The sequence below is a fragment of the Oryctolagus cuniculus genome, chromosome 13 (genome assembly GCF_051225735.1).
Source record: "Oryctolagus cuniculus isolate XC-2025 breed Fujian yellow rabbit chromosome 13, ASM5122573v1, whole genome shotgun sequence".
In the NCBI taxonomy this organism is placed as follows: Eukaryota; Metazoa; Chordata; class Mammalia; order Lagomorpha; family Leporidae; genus Oryctolagus; species Oryctolagus cuniculus.
Window position 1 is genome coordinate 75105043 of NC_142879.1, and position 24716 is coordinate 75129758.

General features: G+C 42.0%; 1 long non-coding RNA gene across 1 annotated transcript in view; it reads left to right on the forward strand.

Moving 5' to 3' along the window:
* Positions 1 to 24716, forward strand: part of LOC127483581 (uncharacterized) — a 45412-nt gene that overhangs the window by 13988 nt on the left and 6708 nt on the right. The window contains exons 2-3 of the long non-coding RNA XR_016219761.1: positions 15834 to 15888; positions 21583 to 21729. This is a non-coding gene — a long non-coding RNA (uncharacterized LOC127483581). The remainder of the gene's footprint in view (positions 1 to 15833; positions 15889 to 21582; positions 21730 to 24716) is intronic.

The window sequence follows — 24716 nt, forward strand, 5'->3', positions numbered from 1 at the left end:
AGTCCCGGCTGCTCTAGTCCAATCCAGCTCTCTCCTGTGGCCTGGGAAAGCAGTACAAGATGGCCCAGGCACTTGGGCCCCTGTACCCACATGGGAAACCCAGAAGAAGCTCCTGGCTCCTGGCTTTGGATAGGTACAGCTCCAGCCATTGCAGCCATTTGGAGAGTGAACCATCAGATGAAAGGCCTTTCTCACTGTCTCTCCCTCTCACTGTCTATAACTCTACCTCTAAAATAAATAAATAAATAAATAAATAAATAAATAAATAAATAAATTGTTACAAGGTGGTGTAAAGAGAATGAGAGAAAAAGAGGTGATTTGAAAAACAACTTTAGGGGCCGGTGCTGTGGCTCACTTGGCTAATCCTCCGCCTGTGGTGCCGACACCCCAGGTTCTAGTCCTAATTGGGGTGCTGGATTCTGTCTCAGTTGCTCCTCTTCCAATCCAGCTCTCTGCTGTGGCCCAGGAGGGCAGTGGAGGATGGCCCAGGTCCTTGGGCCCTGCACCCACATGGGAGACCAGGAGGAAGCACCTGGCTCCTGGCTTCGGATCTGCGCGGCATGCCAGCCGTAGCGGCCATTTTGGGGGAGAACCAATGGAAAAGGAAGACCTTTCTCTCTGTCTCTCTGTCTTTCTCTCTGTCTAACTCTGCCTGTCAAAAAAAAAAAGAAAGAAAAACAGCTTTAAGAAAAGTTTATAAGGCAGCCTGACTCTGGTGTGTGTGTGTGTGTGTGTGTGTGTATGTTATCACGGTAGATTTAGACATCAGGACACAGTCTACAATTCTTGGGCTAATATTCAGATGGCCTGAACCCTCATCTTCACCCTTCACTGATTCTCTGGTTGGCTAACCACAGGGTTGCCAGGGTCCAATTTGGCCAAGTGGTGTTGATCTGAATCCTCTCTCAACCACTTTAAGAGCTGTGTAACTTGCACAAGTTACTTAACCTTCTTGTACCTCGGTTTTCTCATCTGTAAAACAAGGATGATAATGGTCTTTAGTTCACACAGCTGTGGTAGGGGCAAATGAGATGATGTATACAAAGTATTATTCCAATCATCATAAGTACTCAGTAAATATTAGCCTTTGTTATTAGGTCTGAGTCACAGTTTGCTCAGGTACAACACAAGGTGGTCAGACCAGATGATGTAATGAAGTCTTTCAGTCAACCTCCTAGAAAACTACAGTATGGAGTGAAGCTACAAAGCCAACTTCCAAAAATCTCTGTGGCTACAAAGAGCCCTCATCTGATTTTGCTTACCAAAGCTCACCCATCACAGTGTCAGTCTTATGGATTCCTTTTACATGCAATTCTAACAACTGAGTTTATCTGATTTCTCACAATACAGCAAACTAGATGTCCAAGTTAGGAAAAGCAAAGAATGCTGGGAGAAAACCACCTGTGAGAAAGATTGCAAACGGGATGACATTAGCGAAAGGGACAGTAAACAACGGCTCTTATGGAATAAAGTACACATGCACAACCATGACTCCAACTCATTAAAAACTGTTGAGTTACATTTAATAAATTGCTCAAGGCTATGACCAATTTTAGAACTATTGCTTTCAAAAAAACCTTAGCATTTTATAGGCTTAGAGATGATCAGTTTTCTGATCTTTTTCCTTATGGACAAAATAGCACTGGCTATTGTTTAAGCCTCTCCCCAGATGTACTGGCCCTCTTTATCTCTCCTGTCTGGGCCTCTCTTGCACCATGCTCACCATGTGCAGAATAATTTTTGTTTTCGAAAGGGAAGTCACTATAGGGCTAGAGAATAACAAGTCATGTAGCCAACATGGTGGCAAAGCTTTCCTGTTCAAATATAAGATTGACTCCAAAATTCTGACATACTCACTTTTAAACCCAATAATTCTGATCACTTTCCTCCAGGCTCCCATCACCCGGCTCCTTTTCCATTCAAGAAGGAAACAGATTCCAGAATTAGGACTCAAAGAGACCTAGAATAAGGCATGAATCCTGCCTCAGCCACTTACAAGTTGTGCACCTTTGAGCAAGACATTGTAACTTCTTTATACATCACCTTGCCATCTTTAACATGTGAATGACAATGTTTCATTTTTCAGGGCTGTTGAAGACAGAAAATGGGATCATGGGAATAGAACAGGGCAGCATAGAGAAAGTGATCGTGATGTCCCATTAGCAATTCCTGCTGCCTATTTTAATTGTATCTAGGGCTTTGGTAGGTCTTCCCAACCACAGCTCATCATATCACATAGGATTTGCAATAGATGAAATATAGCTTTTGCAACAGACAGACCCAGACTGACAGTCTCTTTCCATCATTTACTCAGATGCATGATTTTGGCTGCCAGGACTCAGCTTCTGCCTTTGTATGTGTTAGGAACACTACCACTTCCTGCAAGAGCTGCAGGAGGATCTAGACAGAAGCATATTTAAAGAGTCTTTCTCAAAAGAGTAGACATTTACCACTGAGAACGGCTTATATTGAGTCTGTAGTCTTCATAACAGTCTTACATACATTTTCCTATTTTATTCTTAGAGGACCACTCACTGTAAGGTAGGTAGGGAAGGCATTGTTATGCCTCTTTGAAAAGAAGAGGGGCCGGTGCTGTGACACAGTGGGTTAATGCCCTGGCCTGAAGCACCAGCATCCCATATGGGTGCCCAGTTCGAGACCCAGCTGCTCCACTTCCAATCCAGCTCTCTGTTATGGCCTGAGAAAGCAGTAGAAGATGGCTCAAGTCCTTGGGCTCCTGCACCCACATGGGAAACCCGGAAGATGCTCCTGGCTCCTGGCTTCGGATCGGCGCAGCTCCGGCCGTTGCGGCCATCTGGGGAGTGAACCAGCGGATGGAAGACCTCTCTCTCTCTCTCTCTGGCTCTCTCTCTCTCTCACTCTCTGCCTCTCCTCTCTCTGTGTAATTCTTACTTTCAAACAAATAAATAAATCATAAAAAAAAAAAGAAGAAAGCAAGTGATAGCAAGTGGAGAGCAAAATAAGCAACCACTCCTTTCTTCATACTCTCCCAGCACTATTAGAATACTTAAAATACAGCCGGTAATAGGAAACCCCATCACAAACTGACTTCAATCACAAGAAAATCTATCCTGGTTCACATAACTGCACACCCACTATGTGGAACCACAGCTCCAGGCTCAGGGTGATCAGCACAATAATTGCCAACAAAGACTTTTCTTTCTATCCCTTCTCCTACAAGCATCATTTTTAAAAAAGTTATCTATTATTTGAAAGGCAAAGTGACAGAGAGGGAAAGATCTTGCATCTGCTGGTTCCCTCCCCAAATGACCACAGCAGCTGAGCAGGGATAGGCTGAAGCCAGGATCCAGGAACTCCATTTGGGTCTCCCATTTTCATCTTAATGTCATTTGCTTTCGTGGTTATCAGTGGCAGGAGATCTACAAATTCTCTTGTGAGTATCCAACAGGACAAAGAGAGAATGCTCTACCACACCCATTGAGTGGAAGTCCCCCCCACCACTTCATTCTCTTGGGTGTTCTTGTGTCATAAACTATCACTGGCCCAATCATAGGAAACAAAGACAAGTCTACTTTTATTGCCTATGAGTAAGCATGATCTGCCCTTGCAGTAGGGAATAGTGCTCCTTAATCATCTGGGGAAGGGTGGAGAGGGCATAACCAATTAGGTTATTTATGAAGGAGCCCAGGGGAATAGGTGTCGGGTGGGGAACCAACAGTGTCCACTGTGTGGAGCAATAGTAAAATGCACTACTTAATTACTAAAATACCATTTCCATTTTTAATTTACTTGCATTCTCCTTTCACATGATCATTGAAATAAAAATTATGACTACAGTAGGCAAAGATTCCTGTAGGTTATCTTTTTCTTCATAGTTCCATTATCTTTAAACCAAGCATCAACATCCTTCACATTTTTGCATGAAATATGACCAAAGTGATGGGCATTCATATAAAGCCAAGTTTTACTTTGAGAAATCAATTTGGAATATGGGCAGGTTTGATTTTACTAAAAAGAAGAAAGAATTTAAAGTGAAATAAACAGCGATAGAAAAAAATATACATGGGGGCCACAATATGCAGCAGAGGATGGACCCCTACTACGACCCCTGCTACGAGAGAGTTCCAGGTTCCAGCCTTCAGTCTGGCCCAGCCCCAGCCACCAAAGCTATTTGGGGAGTGAACCAGCAGAATTAAAATATTTTTCTCCCTCTCTGTTACAATGCCTTTTAAATAAATGAGATAACTTTTGAATTAAAAGAAAAAGAAAATGTGTAAAATAAAATTAAGAGCATGAATCATGGGGGTGGGGTGGAAAGTAAAGCTAGAAAGTGGGAGAAGTGCTGGTTTTGACCTACCTCTGCCATTGTATGTGTCATGGCTAACTCATTTAAGAATTGAACTGAGGTTGCAGACTAGCATGAGATATGATTTGCTTTGTCTTGTTTTATTAGCACCTAGGGTCTTGTTGTGTCTGAAATAACTACAGCTGGAAGCATAGTAACAGTGCTTATGAGCACAAAGACAACCAACCACCAGATTCAAGTATACCCAGTGGTGTATGGCAAAAATATGCTTAGAAGTTATCTCAAACTAATAAGCATCCATCATATTTCCAGGTATCAGGAAATGAATGTCTTCATCAGAATTACTGTTTGCAACCTACAAACGAAAAGTTGTGCAATTCAAGTCCACATATTTTTATTACCTTGATAGGAGAAGAAAATAGATGGTAAAAAGAAGAAAACTATAGGGACAATCCCCCAAATCTGCTACTCTGCAGAATTTAATTTCATTTCATGTTGGAAGAGAATGAAATCCATCCTTCTGAAGAGTCCACATATAGGCCAGCGCCATGGCTCACTTGGTTAATCCTCTGCCTATGGTGCCGGCATCCCATATAGGCGCTGGGTTCTAGTCCCAGTTCCTCCTCTTCCTGTCCAGCTCTCTGCTATGGCCCGGGAGGGCAGTGGGGGATGGCCCAAGTGCTTGGGCCCCTGCACCCGCTTGGGAGACCAGGAGGAGGCACCTGGCTCCTGGCTTCGGATCGGTGCAGCGCTGGCCTTGGCGGCCATTTGGGGAGTGAACCAATGGAAAGAAGACCTTTCTCTCTGTCTCTCTCTCACTGTCTATAACTCTACCTGAAAAAACACAAAAGAGTCCACATATGTTCCAGAACTGGAAATTACTTTCCTGGAATCAGAAGGTTTAGCCATTTGTATTTAAGGATGCCTCTTGAACTCTGCTTACTCACAACATTATAGCTGATCAATTTCACCAAGTGATAGTGAAACCATTGCTTCCCTGAGACACACAGAGCTCCTATGAGCCAGTGAAATGCGCTTACTGTTGCATGTCTCAGAGTCTATGCTGGTACAGATACTATATTTTCCTTTCCACTGCTCAGAACTCTTTCATCCTGATTAGAAGTTTTTGGCACACTTTGAACATTACATAATCATATGTAAGTACAGAAGCTTTTAGCTTCTTGTCACTGTTCATACTAAGCCATCTCCTATGTTGTAATATCAATGATATCTCCAAGAGATTATCCGAAGTTGTCTACTGGCTATATAATTTGTCTGACATTAATAGAGACTGAAGCTATCAGTAAACATACAGTATTTTTGTCATCTTCTCATGATAGTGGTTTTGATAAGATTTAAAGTAGCCTAGCTTAGCTTCCTTAAGTACTCAAATGTGTGTATGTGTGTTTTAAATAAGTGACTGTAGATGCCAGGTATGATCATCTTCTGTGACTAAATGCCAAAAAATTTCTACACTCTCTGACTTTGTCAGCTTTTGACATTTGCTTTTCCTTGTTGGAAAAAGTTGCCTTTTTCAACGTGTTAGTCCTCGATCCTGTGGGTGTAACGAAAGCTAACCTCAAGGAAATTCTCAGGAAAGCCCCAAAATGAGTATGAAAGGTATGTCTTCACTCTCAGATAAGATACTTCTCAGAGTGCCTCAGCAAATTGCTTTTTGAAAACCTTAGTGATTGAATAGAAACTTACAATTGTTTAAAATTTTAATACTTAAAAGTAGTTAACCTCTGATAGAGCCAAAAAGTTTTGCCAAACTGATTAGGAACCTGAAGAAAAAGATATCAAGATTTAATAAATTCATCAGTGCCCTGAAATTTCAGACATCTTCCACTAAACTACCCATCTCATTTGTTAAATGATCCTTATAAAATAATTTAAGTTAAAAAACACAGTGACCTTCTTAGGGTTGATATTTCAAAGCCCTACAATATCATGTCACTTTAGAGAATTTTCAACATGGCATCATTATATAAATAATCTATTTCATCCAAGTTAGTCTACTCACTGCCAAGCATGTTTTGACCTTTCCTTTTTAAAAAAAAGATAATTATTATTTTAAAACCTTTTTTTTTAATTTTTTTTTATTTTTTTTTTATTTTTGACAGGCAGAGTGGACAGTGAGAGAGAGAGACAGAGAGAAAGGTCTTCCTTTGCCGTTGGTTCACCCTCCAATGGCCGCCACTGCAGCCGGCGTACCGCGCTGATCCGATGGCAGGAGCCAGGAGCCAGGATCCAGGTGCTTTTCCTGGTCTCCCATGGGGTGCAGGGCCCAAGCACCTGGGCCATCCTCCACTGCACTCCCTGGCCATAGCAGAGAGCTGGCCTGGAAGAGGGGCAACCGGGACAGAATCCGGCGCCCTGACCGGGACTAGAACCCGGTGTGCCGGCGCCGCAAGGTGGAGGATTAGCCTATTGAGCCACAGCGCCGGCCCGATAATTATTATTTTAAAAAGATATAATTATTTTTCATTTTCTTGGAAAGGCTGAATGAGAGAGAGAGAAATAGAGATCTTCCACCCATTGGCTAACTTCTCAAATGCCCTGCAACTCAACCCAGGTCTCCCATGATGGTAGTGGGAAAACAACTGGTTGAGTTGTCACCTGCTGCGTCCCAAGGTGTACGTCATCAGGAAACTGCTTTCTGAAGCAGAGCAGAGACTCTAATTTAAGCATGCTAATATGAGATGAGAGTTCTGAGTGACATCTTAACCACTTTACTTAAGATTTTCCCTTATCTTTGCCTTTTTCACCTCTGTGACCTGGCTTTAAGTGATTTTGTTTCTCTCTGTTCATCTTGTATGCTGAGGTCAAGCCATGCTTTCTCCTTGGAGTTTTTGCAGATGGCTTCCTCTCTGAATCCCAAGAGTATGGGTGTCCACTCCAATGTTATAAATCTCTTGGATTATTGTTACCACTTTGTATCTCTGTTCAATTTTTAATTGGCTATACCTTTATATTTTATATGCCTCAAGGAGTTTTTCAGTTCCCAAAGATATTATATATTTGTCTTTATCTCCCTCCAATGTCTTGCACAATGCCTTGCACATGATCGATATCTAATAATTTCTTTAACCTGAATAGTTAAGGTGACATCTACTTAAATCATTTAATCTGAATTCAAAGATAAAGTGTTAGACTGCTATGGACTAGCTGTAAAAATTCTCATCAGGTCTGCGGCCAGATGCCGCAAGTAGGTTTCCAAATCCTCAACTTACTAGATAGTGACATATCTTGAACAAGTCATTTCACCTACTTTAGCTTCTGTTTTCTCAACTGTAAAATTGAAATCATAATAATGACTCTTATCTACTTCACTAGATTACGGTGAGAGTCAAATGATGTAATGTCTTTGAAAGTGTTTGTACAAAGTTAAGTACCTTCCAAGTATAAATGATCATAGTCTGCAAAAGAAAACACTACTTGTCGAAACCCCATGTAAAATGTAGCAAAGAACTCCTACAATTATCAACACTGGTTGTAGTTTTAAAGTATGTTACAATCAGTTTTAAATAGTGATATGAATCATATTGCTCACCCTACCTAACAGATGAAATTTTAAAGTTACCTAGAAGTAAAATAGTTGAAGTAAAATTAATGACCTCACCAATATAAGATGCCTTTCCTAATCTAGTTGGTAGCTTTGAGTCTAATAGCTCTACTGCTTCTTTCCAAACTTTTCTTTAAGTACCATTAAAGTTTTGATTCTTAGAATATAACTACAAAGCTAGCCGGCGCCGTGGCTCAATAGGCTAATCCTCCACCTTGCGGCGCCGGCACACCGGGTTCTAGTCCTGGTCGGGGCGCCGGATTCTGTCCCGGTTGCCCCTCTTCCAGGCCAGCTCTCTGCTATGGCCAGGGAGTGCAGTGGAGGATGGCCCAGGTGCTTGGGCCCTGCACCCCATGGGAGACCAGGAAAAGCACCTGGCTCCTGGCTCCTGGCTCCTGCCATCGGATCAGCGCGGTACGCCGGCTGCAGCGGCGGCCATTGGAGGGTGAACCAACGGCAAAGGAAGACCTTTCTCTCTCTGTCTCTCTCTCTCACTGTCCACTCTGCCTGTCAAAAAAAAGAATATAACTACAAAGCAACACACTAAAAATATCAGTCTCTTCTCTGTGTAGTTTCAGGAACTCTACATTAGCATAAATAATACCCTTGATCCCATAGCGTGGCTCTACATTTCTTCACAATCTTTCCTTATTCTTCTTGTCATATTTTTAAGTCCATGTCTCTTTTTTCATAAGCTCAGATGTTTGTTATTTCCTCATTACTAACTTCCTATGAGACAGCTCCATTTGGAAGTCCCACAGAATTTTGAATTTGAGAGAATCAGAACTTATCTCATCTTCCTCTCACCCCTCCCATCCTGAACCTTGCAACTGTTTCTGCATTTTCTATCTCAGAATATGCACAATCATCAACGCAGAGGACAAAGCCAGAAACCTAGGTGTCATCTTTAGCCTCATTCCTCCTCAATCCTTACTAATGCCTGCTAATAATGCCTCCTTTCCTTCTAAACAATTCATACCCATGTCTGTGTCTCCATGGTGGGGAACTCAGTTCAGCCCATTGATTGCATGGAGTATTCAGACAGTCTGAACTTATGCTTCCTACCTTCTGTGTGTCTCCATCCAACCCATTGCCCATCCTGTAACCAGAGTAATCCCTTTAAGAGTGTAAACCCAATTTTCTCAGTCCTCAACTTACAGTCTTTCATTGGCTCTCCATTTTCCTCTACAAGAGAGATAGGAAATAACAATGGATCCAAATTCCCCCATATGACAGCCCGGACCTCCACACTCACATCACCCCACTCCTTCTTTCAAGCCTTAACTTAGATGTCAATGCCCCTGGACTAATTTTCCAATAACTCACTTCCAAAAATGTTCTGGTAGACACCTGCACTTAGCACAAATGAACACGCTCTGACTCTCTTTTAATTAATTGCCTTCTGTTTACCTATGTGCCCAATAGCTTTGAAACTGGACTACTTTTTTACCAACTTGCCACAATCATTCTTGCTCTCAGATTTCCATCTATGATATTTTACACAGCATGTCACCCTCAATAAATAAAACAGATAACTGTTCTTACTTCTCTGTACATGCTTTCTTTCATCCTAAAATATTCTGCCTCTTTTGTTCTGTTATCATGAGTCATATTCATCTCAGAAAATCTCTTTTTTTTTTTTTTTTTGGAAAGGCAGAGTTAGACAGTGGGAGAGAGAGACAGAGAGAAAGGTCTTCCTTCTGTTGGTTCACACCCCAAATGGCTGCTATGGCCAGACTTATGCTGATCCAAAGCGAGGAGCCAGGTGCTTCCTCCTGGTCTCCCATGGGGTGCAGGGCCCAAGCCCCTTGGCCATCCTCCACTGCCTTCCCAGGCCACAATAGAGAGCTGGACTGGAAGAGGAGCAACCGGGACAGAATCCGGGGCCCCAACAGGGACTAGAACCCAGGGTGCCGGCACCAAGGGCGGAGGATTAGCCTAGTGAGCCGTGGCACCAGCCCCAGGAAATTTCTTAATCAGTCTTCTCTGGTCAGTCTTCACTTGCATCCCTTTTGAAGGTGTGTTTTAAAATGTGTGTGACATATATGTTCTTGGAATGCTGCAGATAAATCCTGTAAAGGTGAGACGTGTATATAATGTCTCCTAACATCAACTTTAAGCTCCACGGATATGCAACCCACTTCTTAATGCTTCAGTAATGCCAATCTCCTACTTTCCCTGGTTGTCAGATGGATGATACTCATTAAAAGCTATGTAGGGTGCACCATCATCTCTTATGGTTTCCACATCCCAAATTTCTGTGAATCATGGGTCATCATGCATCTGTCTCCCTCCACTCTCACATAACACTAATACTCCAAACAAACAAGGACACTTCCAAAAGTTTAAGGGAAAATGAAATTAAATAGAACTTTATTTTTTCTGCAAATAAACATTTACACATTCATACATCATTTTTTCATAACACACATTTCCATGACTTTTCTGAAAACCCTCCCATGCATGGTTTTCAAAATTCTGTACACCTAAATAAGTTTATCTCTTAATTTCATGTCCCATGACCTTTTGGAAGTACCCTTGTATTTCCCTCTAGCAAAGAACTAGAGTGTTTACCGACAAGAAAACAAAATGAATGTGACTTCCTGAGAGCCAACCAGGATTTGAAGACCAAAGATGTACTTCCTCCAAAATCTAGGACTCCTTTTATGTTAGACAAGCCATTTCCAATACTATTTTTCTCTTCTTTGGAAGAAGGACTCTAAGATTCCTAGACAATGGTGGATCAGAAAAGTAACAGTCACTGAAAGAAATGATTGATCTGACCATCAACCCTTGAGAGTCAAATTTAACTTATTATAATAAAGAAAAATCTCTTTAATAAGCTTGAAATCTAAGTTTGTTGTTGTTGCTGTTATTTTAAAGATTTATTGATTTGATTTGAAAGGCAAAGTTACAAAGAGAGAAAGAGAGAGAGAGAGAGAGAGGTGGGAGAAAAAGAGAGTGAGCAATCCTCCATCTGCTAGTTCACTCCCCAACTGGTCACAGTGGCTTGGGTTGGACCAGGATGAAGCTGGGAGCCATTGGCTTCTTCCAGGGCTTCCAAGAGGGTGCAGGGACTCAAGAACGTGAGCCATCTTCTGATGCTTTCCCAGACTCATTAGCAGGGAGCCAAATGAGAAGCGGAGCAGCTGGGACTCATCTGGGAGCTGGCATTATAAGGGGGCTTACCCTGCTGAGCCACGGTGCTGGCTGGGAAACGTGTTAGAAAAAAAGGGTGACAGAAAGCCTAGAGCCAGAGCACCAGCAATTTTAGTTTCACTTTCACATAACCTCTGCCTCTGTGTGAATTTTCCCAGGTAATGCCATGCTGATGTCTCCTACATAGAAGGAATTTGAGTTGGCAAATACAGAATAAGCTGGCATAGTCTCCCAAAAATGGGGAAGACAAGGAATCTGACAGAAAAATAAATATTCAGCCAAGCATGAAATGATTCAAGGAAAACACAATACATCTACCCTTATTGCCCTCTTTGTTTATTTTTGGATTTAAAAAGCTATATTTAATTCTTTCATTCAAACTGTTTGGCAAAAAAAATCCAATGATTAAATGAAAACATATATATATGAAAGAGAGAGAGAGTGAGAGAGAGAGAGAGCCAGCCATAAAGGAGGTTGACCTAAAAAGTCTAAAAAGTTGATTCTCTTCTATTGCTTCAGCCACCATATCAGATGATGTGGTTTGTCTTCCAAATGTTCTTTTGTTCCAGCCTCACTATCTACATAGTATCAGAATGATCACTAACTAACTACCACGCCACAAAAAAAACATTTTTTTATTACATTAGTGATACTATCTCAGTAATAATGCAGCCCGGTAAAAATATGTGTGTGTTTGTGCCTAATTTGGAGAAATCACTTTTTAAGATACATTCTTTAAATTGCAAGCAAATTAATTTTCTTTTTTTTTTTTTTTTTTTTTTTTGACAGGCAGAGTTAGACAGTGAGAAAGAGAGACAGAGAGAAAGGTCTTCCTTTTCCTTTGGTTCACCTCCCCAATGGCCGCTACGGCTGGCGTGCTGCACTGATCTGAAGCCAGGAGCCAGGTGCCTCCTCCTGGTCTCCTATGTGGGCGCAGGGCCCAAGCACCTGGGCCATCCTCCACTGAACTCCCGGGCCACAGCAGAGAGCTGGACTGGAAGAGGGACAACCGGGACAGAATCCGGCGCTCCAACTTGGATTAGAATCCGGGGTGCCGGCGCCACAGGAGGAGGATTAGCCTAGTGAGCCGCTGTGCTGGCCTGAATTTTCTAATTTAGAAAGTTAATAGAACTTTACAAATCCTAAATCACTTTAATCTCCCTTATTTCATATATTTGTGTGTTATCACGGTCATGTTATTCTCATGTATAGCCTACCCAGTATTCGCTTATGCTGTAATGTTGGAGTTAGCTTACATAGTTCCTGATTTGGGAGGGTGTGAGTAGTTTAAATGAAGAGGCCCTTACACATGCTTCTCCAGTGGGTGTCTTCACTCAGATCTGCCTTTGTATACACACGTAACAACTGAACAAATAGCACTGGGACCAGAAAATATATATAGCCTTTGTGACATTAACCCAGGTTGTGGCCAGCAAAACTATAGGACTATACATCCCCTGAACCTAGCCTTCAGTGATTTTTGAAGCTATGTTCTTTTGCTAGGTTAATTGGCATGTGAAAATACTGGATGTTCACATGGTTCTCAATGATTTTACTATTGATGAGACAGTTTATCGTTCACTGGGCTCCTTCACTGCTTTATTCTCTCTTTTTTTATTTACTTATTTATTTGAAAGGCAGAGTTACAAAGAGAGAGAGAGGCAAAGGCAGAGAGAGGTCCTCCATCTGCTGGCTCACTCCCCAGATGGCTGCAACTGGTGGGGCTGGGTTGATCTGAAGCCAGGAGCCAGGAGCTTCTTCCGGGTCTCCCATGCAGCTGCAGGGACCTGATGACTTGGGCCATCTAATCTTGCTTTCCCAGGCCATAGCAGAGAGCTGGATTAGAAGTGGAGCAGCCAGGACTCGAACCAGCACTCACATGGGATGTTAGCGACTTTACCGGCTATGCCACTGCACCAACCTCTGCTTTATTCTTATGATGGAAATCTATGGGCCGCAGTTGTGCAACAAGTGCTGTGCCAAGATCACAGGATACCATCAGTACCCCCATGGGTACAATGAGGGGATGAAAGCAGCAAAAGAAAACCACAGACAAAAATCAGTGCTGTCCATACCATTGAATACTCTATAGGAATAAGATGGAACAAAGCATTGTAACTTTAACAGCATTAAAGAACTTCAAAAGCACGAGGCTAAGTGAAGAAAGTAGACTCCAAAGTCAATAACTGTATGACTCCATGTATATGACATTTTGGAAAAGGCAAAGCTAAATTAACAGAAAGCACGTCAGTGGTTGCCAGGAACTGGCAGAGGGGAAGAATTCTGACTAGGAAGGGCTGGTGTTAGAAGCATTCTTTATCTTTATGCTATGTTGTCAAAATGCATAGATGTATATACCTCTAGAAAGGATCGATTTTATTAAATCTAATTGCTTTCTCAACACACCTGACTTTAAAGAGGATCGATTTTATTAAATCTAATTGCTTTCTCAACACACCTGACTTTAAAGAGTAAAAGTAAGGCCAGGTATTTAGCCCAGCAATTAAAACGCCCGTGTCTCACATCAGAGTGCCTAGGCTGAGTCCTCACCTCCAGCTCCGGATTCCAGCCCTGACTCCGGATTCTAGCTTCCTGCTAATGCAGACCCTCAGTGATGGTGGTGATGGCTCAAGCAATTGAGTTTTAGCCAACTTCCTACAAGATCTAGTTTGAATTTCTGGCTCCCAGCTTTGGCCTTGTCCCAACACTGATTGGCAGATATTTAGGGAAAGAAGCAGTGGAGAGGATCTCTTTTTGTGTGTATCTATTAATCTCTGTATTTGTGTTTCTTCACCTGTCAAATAAATAAATACTTTTAAGTGATAAGTGTAACAATTGAGGCTATTTGTTCATGGAAGTGCTACAGTCAAGCCACTGGAATTTGTATTTCTTTCACACCTCTTATTCACTGTCTGACCATACACAGTTAACCCTTCTGTACCTCAATTTTCTGATCTTTAAAATGAATGTAACAGTGCCTTCTTCATGACACTCTTAGGGCAGATAATCAGTGCAATGTGTCTGGTATATCATAGCTCAATAGGATTCATTTCCTTTTGTTCCAGTGCTACAGTGAAGCAGTATACAATATACAATGGAAAGTTGGCAAATGGCCAAAAGAACAATGAAAAAAGAAAGAATACAAATGTCCATGAATCATAGAAAGAGAATTTTGACCTATCTAAAAACAGAGGAAGAAGTATTAAATATAAACAGCACTTTTGTTTATACAATAAGCAGAATTTTCCTTCTTTCTCTTTTTTGCTTTCTTTCTCTTTTTTCTTCCTTACTTCCTTTCTTTCTCTGTCTGCCTTTCTTTCCTTTTTTCTTTCTTTTCATTCTTCCCTTTTGACGAATGAGAAGCACAGTGGAGACAGATCTAATCTAAACAAGCATCTAAACAAGCACTGTGATCATTGTCTGTTACTGGTAGACACGGAAATAGACCAACGTTTTAAAAGTGAACTTGGTGCAGGTACCAAGGGCAAGAAAGTATTACAATTACGGTCATTTAACTTTTCAAAATTTGTCCAAAAATGTGTTAGAAAAGCTTCAAAGAATTTATGTCTGAGGACAATCCTCATGATACATAAAGAGATAAAAAATTGGCAACTCCCCAAACACTAGGGGAAGGTTAAACAAATTTTGATATGCATGCATACTGGTATGCAACTCTGTGTGTGTTTGGTGTGTGTGTGTGTTTATGTGTGTTTGTGTGTGTGTGTGTTTTGAAATTAATAAATGGACATTGGATGGTAGACAACCAAAACAAAAACTTTTTGGAAGGGTCAGGATCTACCTACTGAAAAAATAATAGACATTTCTCAGGTGGTAAAATGGGGTCTTACACTCCAAGCAGAGGAATGCTATGCTCAGGGAGGCCAAGAGACTAAGGACACCTATGGTGGCCTCCAAAAGCCATAAATCTCAGCATGCTTCGAGTTTCCAAGAAGAAGTGATAAGACACAAAGAAAACACTAGCCAGCACCAGGCTGTAAAAGATTCTATACATCATATTCATAAGTCTGGGCTCTTTTTTAAGGAAAAAGATTTATTTGTTGATTTGAAAGACCTATAGAGAGAGAGATGGAGGGGAAGGAGAGAGATCTTCATCCACTGGTTCACTCCCCAAATGGCCTCAAGGCCAGGGATGGTCTAGGCCAAAACCAGGAGCCAGGAGTTTCGTTGGGATCTCCCACATGGGTGGCAGGGGCTCCAACCTATGGGCCAGCTTCTGCTGCCTTCTCACAGGCCTTTAACAAGAAGCTGGGCCAGAAATGGAGCAGCAGGACTCCAATGGGCACCAATATGAGATCCCAGCCTCTCTGACAGTGGTTTTACCTGCTAAGCAACAACACCACCCCCTAGACTCTTGGATGTAATAACAACCCATTAAAGCTTTTTTTAAGACAAGGCTTCACATATTGTTTTACTTTAGAAAGATACTTTCAGCAGGTAGGACCATTCCTCTTTCCTTTTACGGGCATGTACCCAATGTGATTAGATATAGAAAGATTAGTTTAAAAACTTAATAGTTTTGGGATCTCTCCCAAGGTCAGTACCCTAAGTAGGTGGATATGCGCACAACGAGATGCCAGTGATGTAAAACATCCCATTTCAGATTCACAGATGTTTGTAGAATGCATTATTTTCGTATAAAGGTAACTGTATTATTGCCCACGTCTTAGATGACTTTTTCCCAAAGGTGTGTTTCCCCAGCTTTGATCTGCCATCCCAGCCTTCTGGGCTATCATGTCCCACCTGCAGAAAGTACTTTTGCCTCTGGTATTTTTGATATTTTTCTTTTTGAATTCTTGATAGATTAATCAGCTAGAACCTGTGCCAGGTGGGACTACAAGCAAGCAATCGGGTTCAGGTGAGCCTTTCCCCTCTATTTTTCAATCTCTGAATCATCATTTTGTAGAATGGCAGTCACTACTTCCAAACAGTAATCAAGGCTTGGGGTGGCTACACCCTGGGCAAAAGACAGTCTCCTTGGCCAAACTTTTATCAGAAGGCGTTGCAGAAACTCATTAAGTCACTTGAGTCAAAGATCCGGGTGAATCATTCTAAACCTCCACCCAGTTCAACTTTTCCCTCTGGTGGCAATTAATTATATTTTACCTTTTCCCACTCCTACCTCCACCAACACACAATCACATGTTCCACGAGGACACACACTCAGAGTTTCAAGCTCATACAAGGTTCATTTGCTTGGTATTCACAGAAAGGAGATAAGAAAGAAAATGTCTATAACTTTTCTTTTGAGCTGACAGTAGGAGGGAAAACCCAGCACCTAGTCCTCAAAGTCAGGCAGTGTGGTTTTAAACTGCATATGCTGACTCCACATGTTATCTGCTTCAGAAGAAGAATGGAAGTCCATGGCCGGCGCTGCGGCTCACTAGGCCAATCCTCTGCCTGCGGCGCCAGCACCCCAGGTTCTAGTCCTGGTCAGGGCGCCGGATTCTGTCCCGGTGCTCCTCTTCCAGTCCAGCTCTCTGCTGTGGCCCGGGAGTCCAGTGGAGGATGGCCCAAGTGCTTGGGCCCTGCACCCACATGAGAGACCAGGGGAAGCACCTGGCTCCTGGCTCTGGATCAGCGCGGTGCGCCGGCCGAAGCGGCCATTGGGGGTGGGGGTGGTGGTGAACCAACGGAAAAGGAAGACCTGTCTCTCTGTCTCTCTCTCTCACTGTCCACTCTGCCTGTCCAAAAAAAAAAAAAAAAAAGAATGGAAGGTGAGTGTTGTACATGAAATTGTTCAAGTAATAGTATGCTACCTTATTAGTTATTCAAATAATTTACCTAGCTTGCATTATTAGATGCAGTAGGAGTATAGAATCTGAGAATGGATGCAGTCCTCATAACAGGTGCAAGGGCTCTGCAGTTAATGAGACTGGGTTGGAATACCTGCCCCTCTGGCACAGCTATGCATGCACAAGTTTGCCTGTCTCACAGAGCCATGATTCCATCTATTGGGATAGCATCTATCTTCAAGGACTGCTCTGGGATTTACTGTAATAATATATTCAGTGCCAAGCAAGTTATTTCCTTGGGAAGTAATAATTGGCAACAATAATAAACAGCCCAGTAACACTTCTCATTCCAAAAACTGTATCAGAATTAACTATCTTAGTTAACCCTCTCAACAAGCTTATGAAAAAATACAATGAAGAGACTTAGAGTCAGGGTAACTGAGACACAGAAAGGTGAGTTTACTAATTTAAGATCAGAAAGATATGAATTGAAAAAACTGAATCTAAAACCCAAATTCATGTATTAACCCACAATACCTTTGGATACAATCCCCTTTCTTCTTAAAAATTAAGGAGAGTCAAATTGACAATCTCCAAAATTCAAAGTCATATTGAAGGTTTGTAATTGAATCAGAAGCCAGGACCTGTAAAACTAAGTCTGAAGATTCCACTCAAGTGCCATTTCCCTGAAAACAAAACAAAGATAAACAAAATGAAAGGTAGAATAATGCACCTAATAAATACATGTGGTAGATTTTTGTAATAATGAACTCAAATATTTCACTACGACTTTGTGATCCTGAGTTATCTATTGCAGTGATTAGTTTATAATAGACAATTTTGAAATAGTCATAACAGGTCCTGTTATGGTTTGAATATGAGTTGGCTCCCAAACTCATGAAGATTTGAAACCAGAAAGTCATAAATTAGTGACATTTAGAGGGTGAAAACTTAATCCAACTAGGTAGACAGGAGTGGGGAACATCCAGCCCGTGGACCATATAAGACCATATAAGTCCTGGCTCTGCCAAGGCAACTGTAGGTGGGACGCAAAATTCAATAAATCTATAGCAGGCTAATTTTTAATTTAATAATTTTGTATGGTCCATGCATGATGCTATAAATATTCAAATGGCCCTCTGCAGATAAAAGGTTCACTCTTGTGTATGGAGATGAGACTTTTGTAAAGCAGATAGGGTGGAGTTCCCATGATTGAATCCTCATGGCTTTATAAGGAGAGGGAAAGAGGGAGAGGGAGAGATGTGCTCCTGCCATGAAGTGATGACGTCCAAGGAAGCCTCACCAAAGCCTCTTATGATGAATAGACTCTGAACCTCCAGAATTGTGAGCCAAAACAAGTGTCTTTTCTTTATAGAGTAGACCACCTCAGGTATTTTGTTATAGTAACCAAAAGCTAACAAGTGCAGATTCTTACCCTGCTTAAGGGTCAGACCCATAACACTCTGAAATATCCTGTCCCCAGGTCTCTAAGGAGGAGGAAATCAACTCCCACTCTATTCATGCCGTGTTGACATTGTAATTGGAATTGGCCTCAGGAACACTCTCAGGGAAGCAACGCTGGATCTTGGTCCAACCCTCTCTACTCGTTGTCCCCTCCACCTCTCTCACTCCTAGCTGCACCACCCCCCTCCATCACACTGCGGAGATAATGGATCCCCGAAGGCAGAATGGCAGTCAATGGAATTGGCATGGCCTTGCTGATGACTGAGCCCTGTAAAGCCACCTCATGGAAACAGCTGCCTGTTCCACTTACTCATAAGGCAGCCCATTTCCTTCAGTCTTATTAATAGCTCTAAGGTAAGCCTTCTAAGCCTGCTAGCCTTTAGGGATCAAGAACACATTTACCAAGGCATGGTTCAATTTCCAAGTTAACAGGGTGTTTCCCACAACCACCCAAATAGTTACACTGGCCACAGGAGCTCAAAGCCAATAACAATATGGATAGCGCCAGCTGTATTTGAGAAGATGGGCACTGGACTTGTTATCTGTGCTTTGCCTTCTGATAAGGGAAGAGGCAATGTAGGTCAGGAAGAAACTCACCCACCTTAATTAAAATAATCAGCAATGTAGCTACAACATGCAAACAAAAGCGATTAACACCTATGACAGGAAAAACTTAGCATCATAACGACAATAATAGTTGACATTTGTTGGGGTACTAACCATGTGTCCTAAACTCCTTGAATGAATTTTTTCAATTAATATCCTTCCTGCCTTCCTCTGAGGAGGTAGATTCTGTTATCACCATTTTACAGATTGGGAAAACTGAGGTGTGGAAAGATCAAACTTACCTAGCAAGTGAGGGAGACAGAATACAAACTCAGCAGTCTGATTTCTAAGACCTTATTCTTAACTATTTTATTATGAATCATCAAAAGCAGGACTTGCTAAAGCTTTTTCTATAAAGAGCCAGAGAGTAAATATTTAAGGCTTTGCCTGTCATGTATTTCCTATCACAACTATTCATGTTCCTCATTGTAGGCCGAAAGCAGTTATAGACAATAATCAAATTAGTAGTTTGCTGGTTCCAATAAAATATTATTTATGTGTACAAAAGTTTTAATTCCATACCATTTCACCTATCCACAAGTATCTTTGGTTTTTGCCCCAACCATTTAAAAATATACAAGTATATGAAAATGACTGGCATACAAAGTAGGCCCATAGGCCATAATTTGCTGGTCTTTGTTCGAAAATATTAAGATAAATTTAAAAGAAAGACAGCTGGAGAAAAATATGAATCATGTGGTTTTTCTGCCATTTTCTCATTGTATTTATTTCTATCTGAAAATTATTATGCACCTTCCTCTTTCTGGCATCTGAAGTGACACAGTCCAACTCCAAAATATAGTTCATATCTCCATGTTCAACAAGCTGCATAGCTTCAGGCAATTTAGTGAGTTTTAAGCCAGTGCTTCCTTGTTGTAATCAAGTAGTTATCTGACAGGTTGGTGGTTATAATCATTAAATTAAATAATACATGTTAAGCTGTTATCATAGTTCCCTGGCACATTGTAAAGTCTTAATAAATATTAACTTTTACTAGTTGTACTATTACTATTTTTTTTTATTTGACAGGTAGAGATATAGACAGTGAGAGAGAGAGAGAGACAGAGAGAAAGGTCTTCCTTCCATTGGTCCACTCCCCAAATGGCCGCTACTGCCGGCGCTGTGCCGATCCAAAGCCAAGAGCCAGGTGCTTTCTCCTGGTCTCCCACACAGGTGCAGGGGCCCAAGCACTTGGGCCATCCTCCACTGCCCTCCCAAGGCCACAGCAGAGAGCTGGACTGGAAGAGGAGCAACCGGGACTAGAACCTGGTGCCATATGAGATGCCAGCGCCACAGGCAGAGTATTAACCAAGTGAGTCATGGTGCCGGCCCCCACTATTACTATTTTTAATATTACTACTTTTTTACGTTTTTTTTTTTTTTAAGTTTATTTATTTGAGAGGCAAAGTTGCAGAGAGAGGGAAAGAGAGAGAGATAGGTCCTCCATTTGCTGATTCACTCCCCAGATGGCCGCAATTACCAGAGCTGCGCTGAGCCAAAGCAAGGAGCCAGAAGCTCCTTCTGAGTCTTCCATGAGAGTGCAGGGGCCCAAGAACTTGGGCCATCTTCTACTGCTTTCCCAGGCCATAGCAGAGAACTGGACCGGAAGTGGAGCAGCCAGGACTCGAACCGGCGCCCATATGGGATGCCAGTGCCCTAGGCAGAGGCTTTAGCCGACACATAGCGCCAGCCCCTGCTACTATTATCAACATCCTCATCATCCCAAATAAGAAGATCAAAACAGCACAGCCCTAATAGTTCACCTTAGCAATGCTATAATGGTGAATTCTCTACCTAGAAGGTGAAAGAAGTCCTTTAAACCTCATTTCCACACTCTCCTATCATACCCCAAACATAGCCCCACAGGAAAAAAAAAATTTCACCTCACTCTACATACTCAACATTCTAGGAAAAAACAGAAATCTATTGTGCATGGCACCAACCAGTGTTCCTTGTCTCCAGCCTACTTGCTATAGTGTGGATATGATATGCATTTTCCCCTCAAGAGTTCATGTGTTGAAATGTAGTCCTCATTTTGAGAGCATTAAAAGAGTGGAAATTTAATCCAACTATCATATTTAGAGGTGGGACCTTTGAAAAAGTGATGAGGATTATTTAAAGTCATCAGCATGATGCCTCCATGCTACTAAGAAGAAGGAGAGAGACCAAGGGATACAGGCACACACACGCATACGCACACATATGCTTATGCTCCCTGCCTTACCGTACGATGCCCTGCACTTCCCTAGGACTCAGAAGACCATCACCAGATGAGGCCCCTTGCCCTTCAACCAGAACTATGAACCAAAATAAACCTCTTTTCCTTGTCAGTACCCAGCCTCAGCTGCTTCATTATAGTAATGAAAAACAGGCTCACAGACCACTCTTCTGCAAGAATCAGCTATATTCTAATCTAGAACAGCTACCAATATTTCACTCCCCCATCTTGAGCTTATTTTATGCTTATTTGCAATGTTTGTGGGTCACAGTAAGAAAAAGATTAAAAAAAAAAAAACCTCATACCAAACGCCCTATGATTTAGAACAACCACATTTTTATCTTATTTAATCAAGCCCCATGTGTGTAGAATGCCTCTTTGTGTTGGTGGTCTACAGACTTATGGAGCATCAACCACCTTGTGTCATCACTGTTAGCTTCCTTCTCTAATAGTCATTGAAAATTTACTGTGTCTCTGGCATTGTTCAGTTCTCTAATCATTTCTGTTATGGCCGTGTTTGCTGCTACAGATGAAATGTACAAATAAGATGCTGATGAAGACAGCAAAAGTACCGCTATTGCTGTGTGCCCCAAGGAAAAACATGACTCTGCCAGAAGTCATGAAGTTGCCGTATTATCTCAAGTCTTTGGCTGTTTGCTTCTCAAAGGACTTGTGGGTAGGTAGCTTCAGTAAAGTTCATCATTTATCGGCCTGCAAATCAGCTGAGCATGACTTGGTTATCTGATCCTCTATTTCAGAGGACAGATGGGTTACGTTCTCAGAAGGGCATGACAATTCATCAGGAAGAGGAGTGAGCGATGGTTCCCAGAAAAATGCTTTACTGTCATCTTGAGGTTTCCCTATCACTGGTACCAAATGTTAGCCCCGGTGGTCTTGAATAGCAAGAAGAACCTTAGCCCATTTGTGAGAAAGAAATAGGCTCCTCATAATTTTTGAAAGTGTGTTGCCACAGCCCAGATGGTTTTAACAATTAAATACCTCAATTGGAAATGTTTGGATCAAGTCCAGATTATTCAGTAGACAATAGCAGACCAATGCCCATTTTCCTTGCAGAGTAGACCCTGTCATTTCAAATATTTTCTCTGTATTTTTCAGTGGTTTATTGTGTAAGAATTTACCCTGCTTCCCAAACTGGTTAGTAAATGTGGGACCAGTCTGTCAATCAAATATTCATTTAATTTTTTCCTAGAACCACAAAATTATTCCATGAAGAGCTAATGATGAACTTAGTGGCCCAAATAATCTCTTGATCTGGTTGTAAAATTAGGCACATTAATAAATATACAGAGAGATCGCTGGACACACAATTCAATCACATTTTTTCCCAGGAGATCAATCTTAGACAAAAATATACAGTAGAGTTTACCTCTGACACAGCCCCACTCCTAAATTTCTGGCATTATGATTCCATTCTCGCCCCTCTCCTCAGAGCTGCTACTTCCTTAAGAGTGATTTCATGCTTGCAGATTCCCCTCAGCACAAATCAGATAATACTGGAGGATATTACTCTCTCTTCCAGGACAATCTGATACTTTATTTAAAAAAAAAATAGTAATGCTTGACACAAGCAATACAAATCTAATAGCAGCATCTCACATGTTTGTAACAAGACAGTGGAGATACATTTTCTTAATAGGACTCTCTTTTAAGGGATTTCCCACCTCACGCCAATAGCCTCTGACTTTCTCTACCTATGTGCAGAACACCACTGAGTCCAAAGAGACATAGTAACTACTGAAAGTAAAGCTTTCTGGAATGGTCAAGGAATTAACAAGCAACTCAAATGCAATTCATCATCTCCTACCAAAAAAAAAAAAAAAATACAAGCAGTTTATGTGCACCAATCTCTTCTCTCTCTCTCTCTCTCTCTTTTTTTATTTTTTTTTTATTTTTTGACAGGCAGAGTGGACAGTGAGAGAGAGATACAGAGAGAAAGGTCTTCCTTTACTGTTGGTTCACCCTCCAATGGCCGCCGCGGCCAGCACGCTGCGGCCGGCGCACCACGCTGATCCGATGGCAGGAGCCAGGAGCCAGGTGCTTTTCCTGGTCTCCCATGGGGTGCAGGGCCCAAGCACCTGGGCCATCCTCCACTGCACTCCCTGGCCACAGCAGAGAGCTGACCTGGAAGAGGGGCAACTGGGACAGAATCCAGCGCCCCGACCAGGACTAGAACCCGGTGTGCCGGCGCCGCTAGGCGGAGGATTAGCCTAGTGAGCCGCGGTGCCGGCCTCTCTCTCTCACTCTCTCTCTCCTTGTCTCTCCCTGTCTCTCTCTCTCTCTCTCTCTCTCTCTCTCACACACACACACACACACACACACAGAGGTTTTATGAAACAACAATTGGAATAGAGAATACTGATGTGTAAAGGCAGCAAACGGCGCATGATATCTTACTTGTTCAGGAACAGCCTCGTTACTTATTTCATTATGAAGAACAGTGCCTAGAGAACGGCTAGCATACAGTAGTCATCAATCAATGTTTGTTCACTGACTGAAAAGTGAGTAGTATCCCCAGCACTTGGAAGCAGTCTCAAGATGTATTCACTGCTCTGGGTGCCCAGTGGGACCCCAGTCTAAGGAAATTCTCATTCATGAGGTTTAGGTGATGGGAGGTCCGGGGTGGTAGCAATGATTTCTCCTATATGTAGTTTCAGAAATCATGTCCACCTTTGCTTCTGCGACTGAAGAAAAAAAAAAGGCTTAAAAAAGGACCACCCTCACCAAGAAAAATGAAAACTCACATCCATGCAAAAACTTGCACACAAATGGTTATAGCGACTTGGTGTTCACCAAAAACTGTAACCCCATTGTCCTCATATTCAGACAAAATGAACTGAGTGTAGTACTCGCATATGATGGGTCAATGCTTAGCAATAAAACATATGCTAAGACGTGCAATCACATGGGTGAACTCAACAGCATTTTGCTAAGAGAAAGCAGCCAAACATGAAAGACGGCCCAATATATGATGACGTTTATGTGACATTCTTGCTCTGGCAAAACTACAGGACAGACGTACCTGTGATTGTGGGCAGAATGAGGGATGATGCAAAGTGGCAGGGGGAAATCGGTGGGCACGATGCACTTGTTCTCAGCTGTGTGGTGCTTCCTCATTTGTATACATCGACGAAAATTCAAGCACCCAAAGGAGTGAATTATAATTTTACCTTCATTTTTTAAATGAAAGGAAGAGGGTAACACTCTCTGAAGCTCAGGAAGGGACATAGATAATCTTACAGGTATTTGGGGTTTGGTCCTGTTAAAATCTATCTTCTGTATGCTTAGGGCCATGGGTGGAGGGGTTAAATTCGGCACCAGCAAAGGCAGCATCTTCTATGAGAAAAGACTTCTGTTTGGAGGCAGGATGAAAGAGTTGTGAATGTAATATTCTAAGGACTTCTGGGTCTCCTAACATGCTAATCCACCGCGATTATACCTTTTACCTGGCAAGAGTGTTGTAAGGATAAATTAGCCAATGTTTGCAAAGAACTTGGAAGACAAAAGCCCCACATGAGTCTTTGAGTACTGCAGTTCGCATTAAGACTGGACTTAAGGTGAAAGCATCTCAAAGCTGGAAGCTGGGCAGGTTTTTCTCCGTGTCGTTGATTTCTCAAGTGGCTCCCACACAGCTTTGTGTTTAGG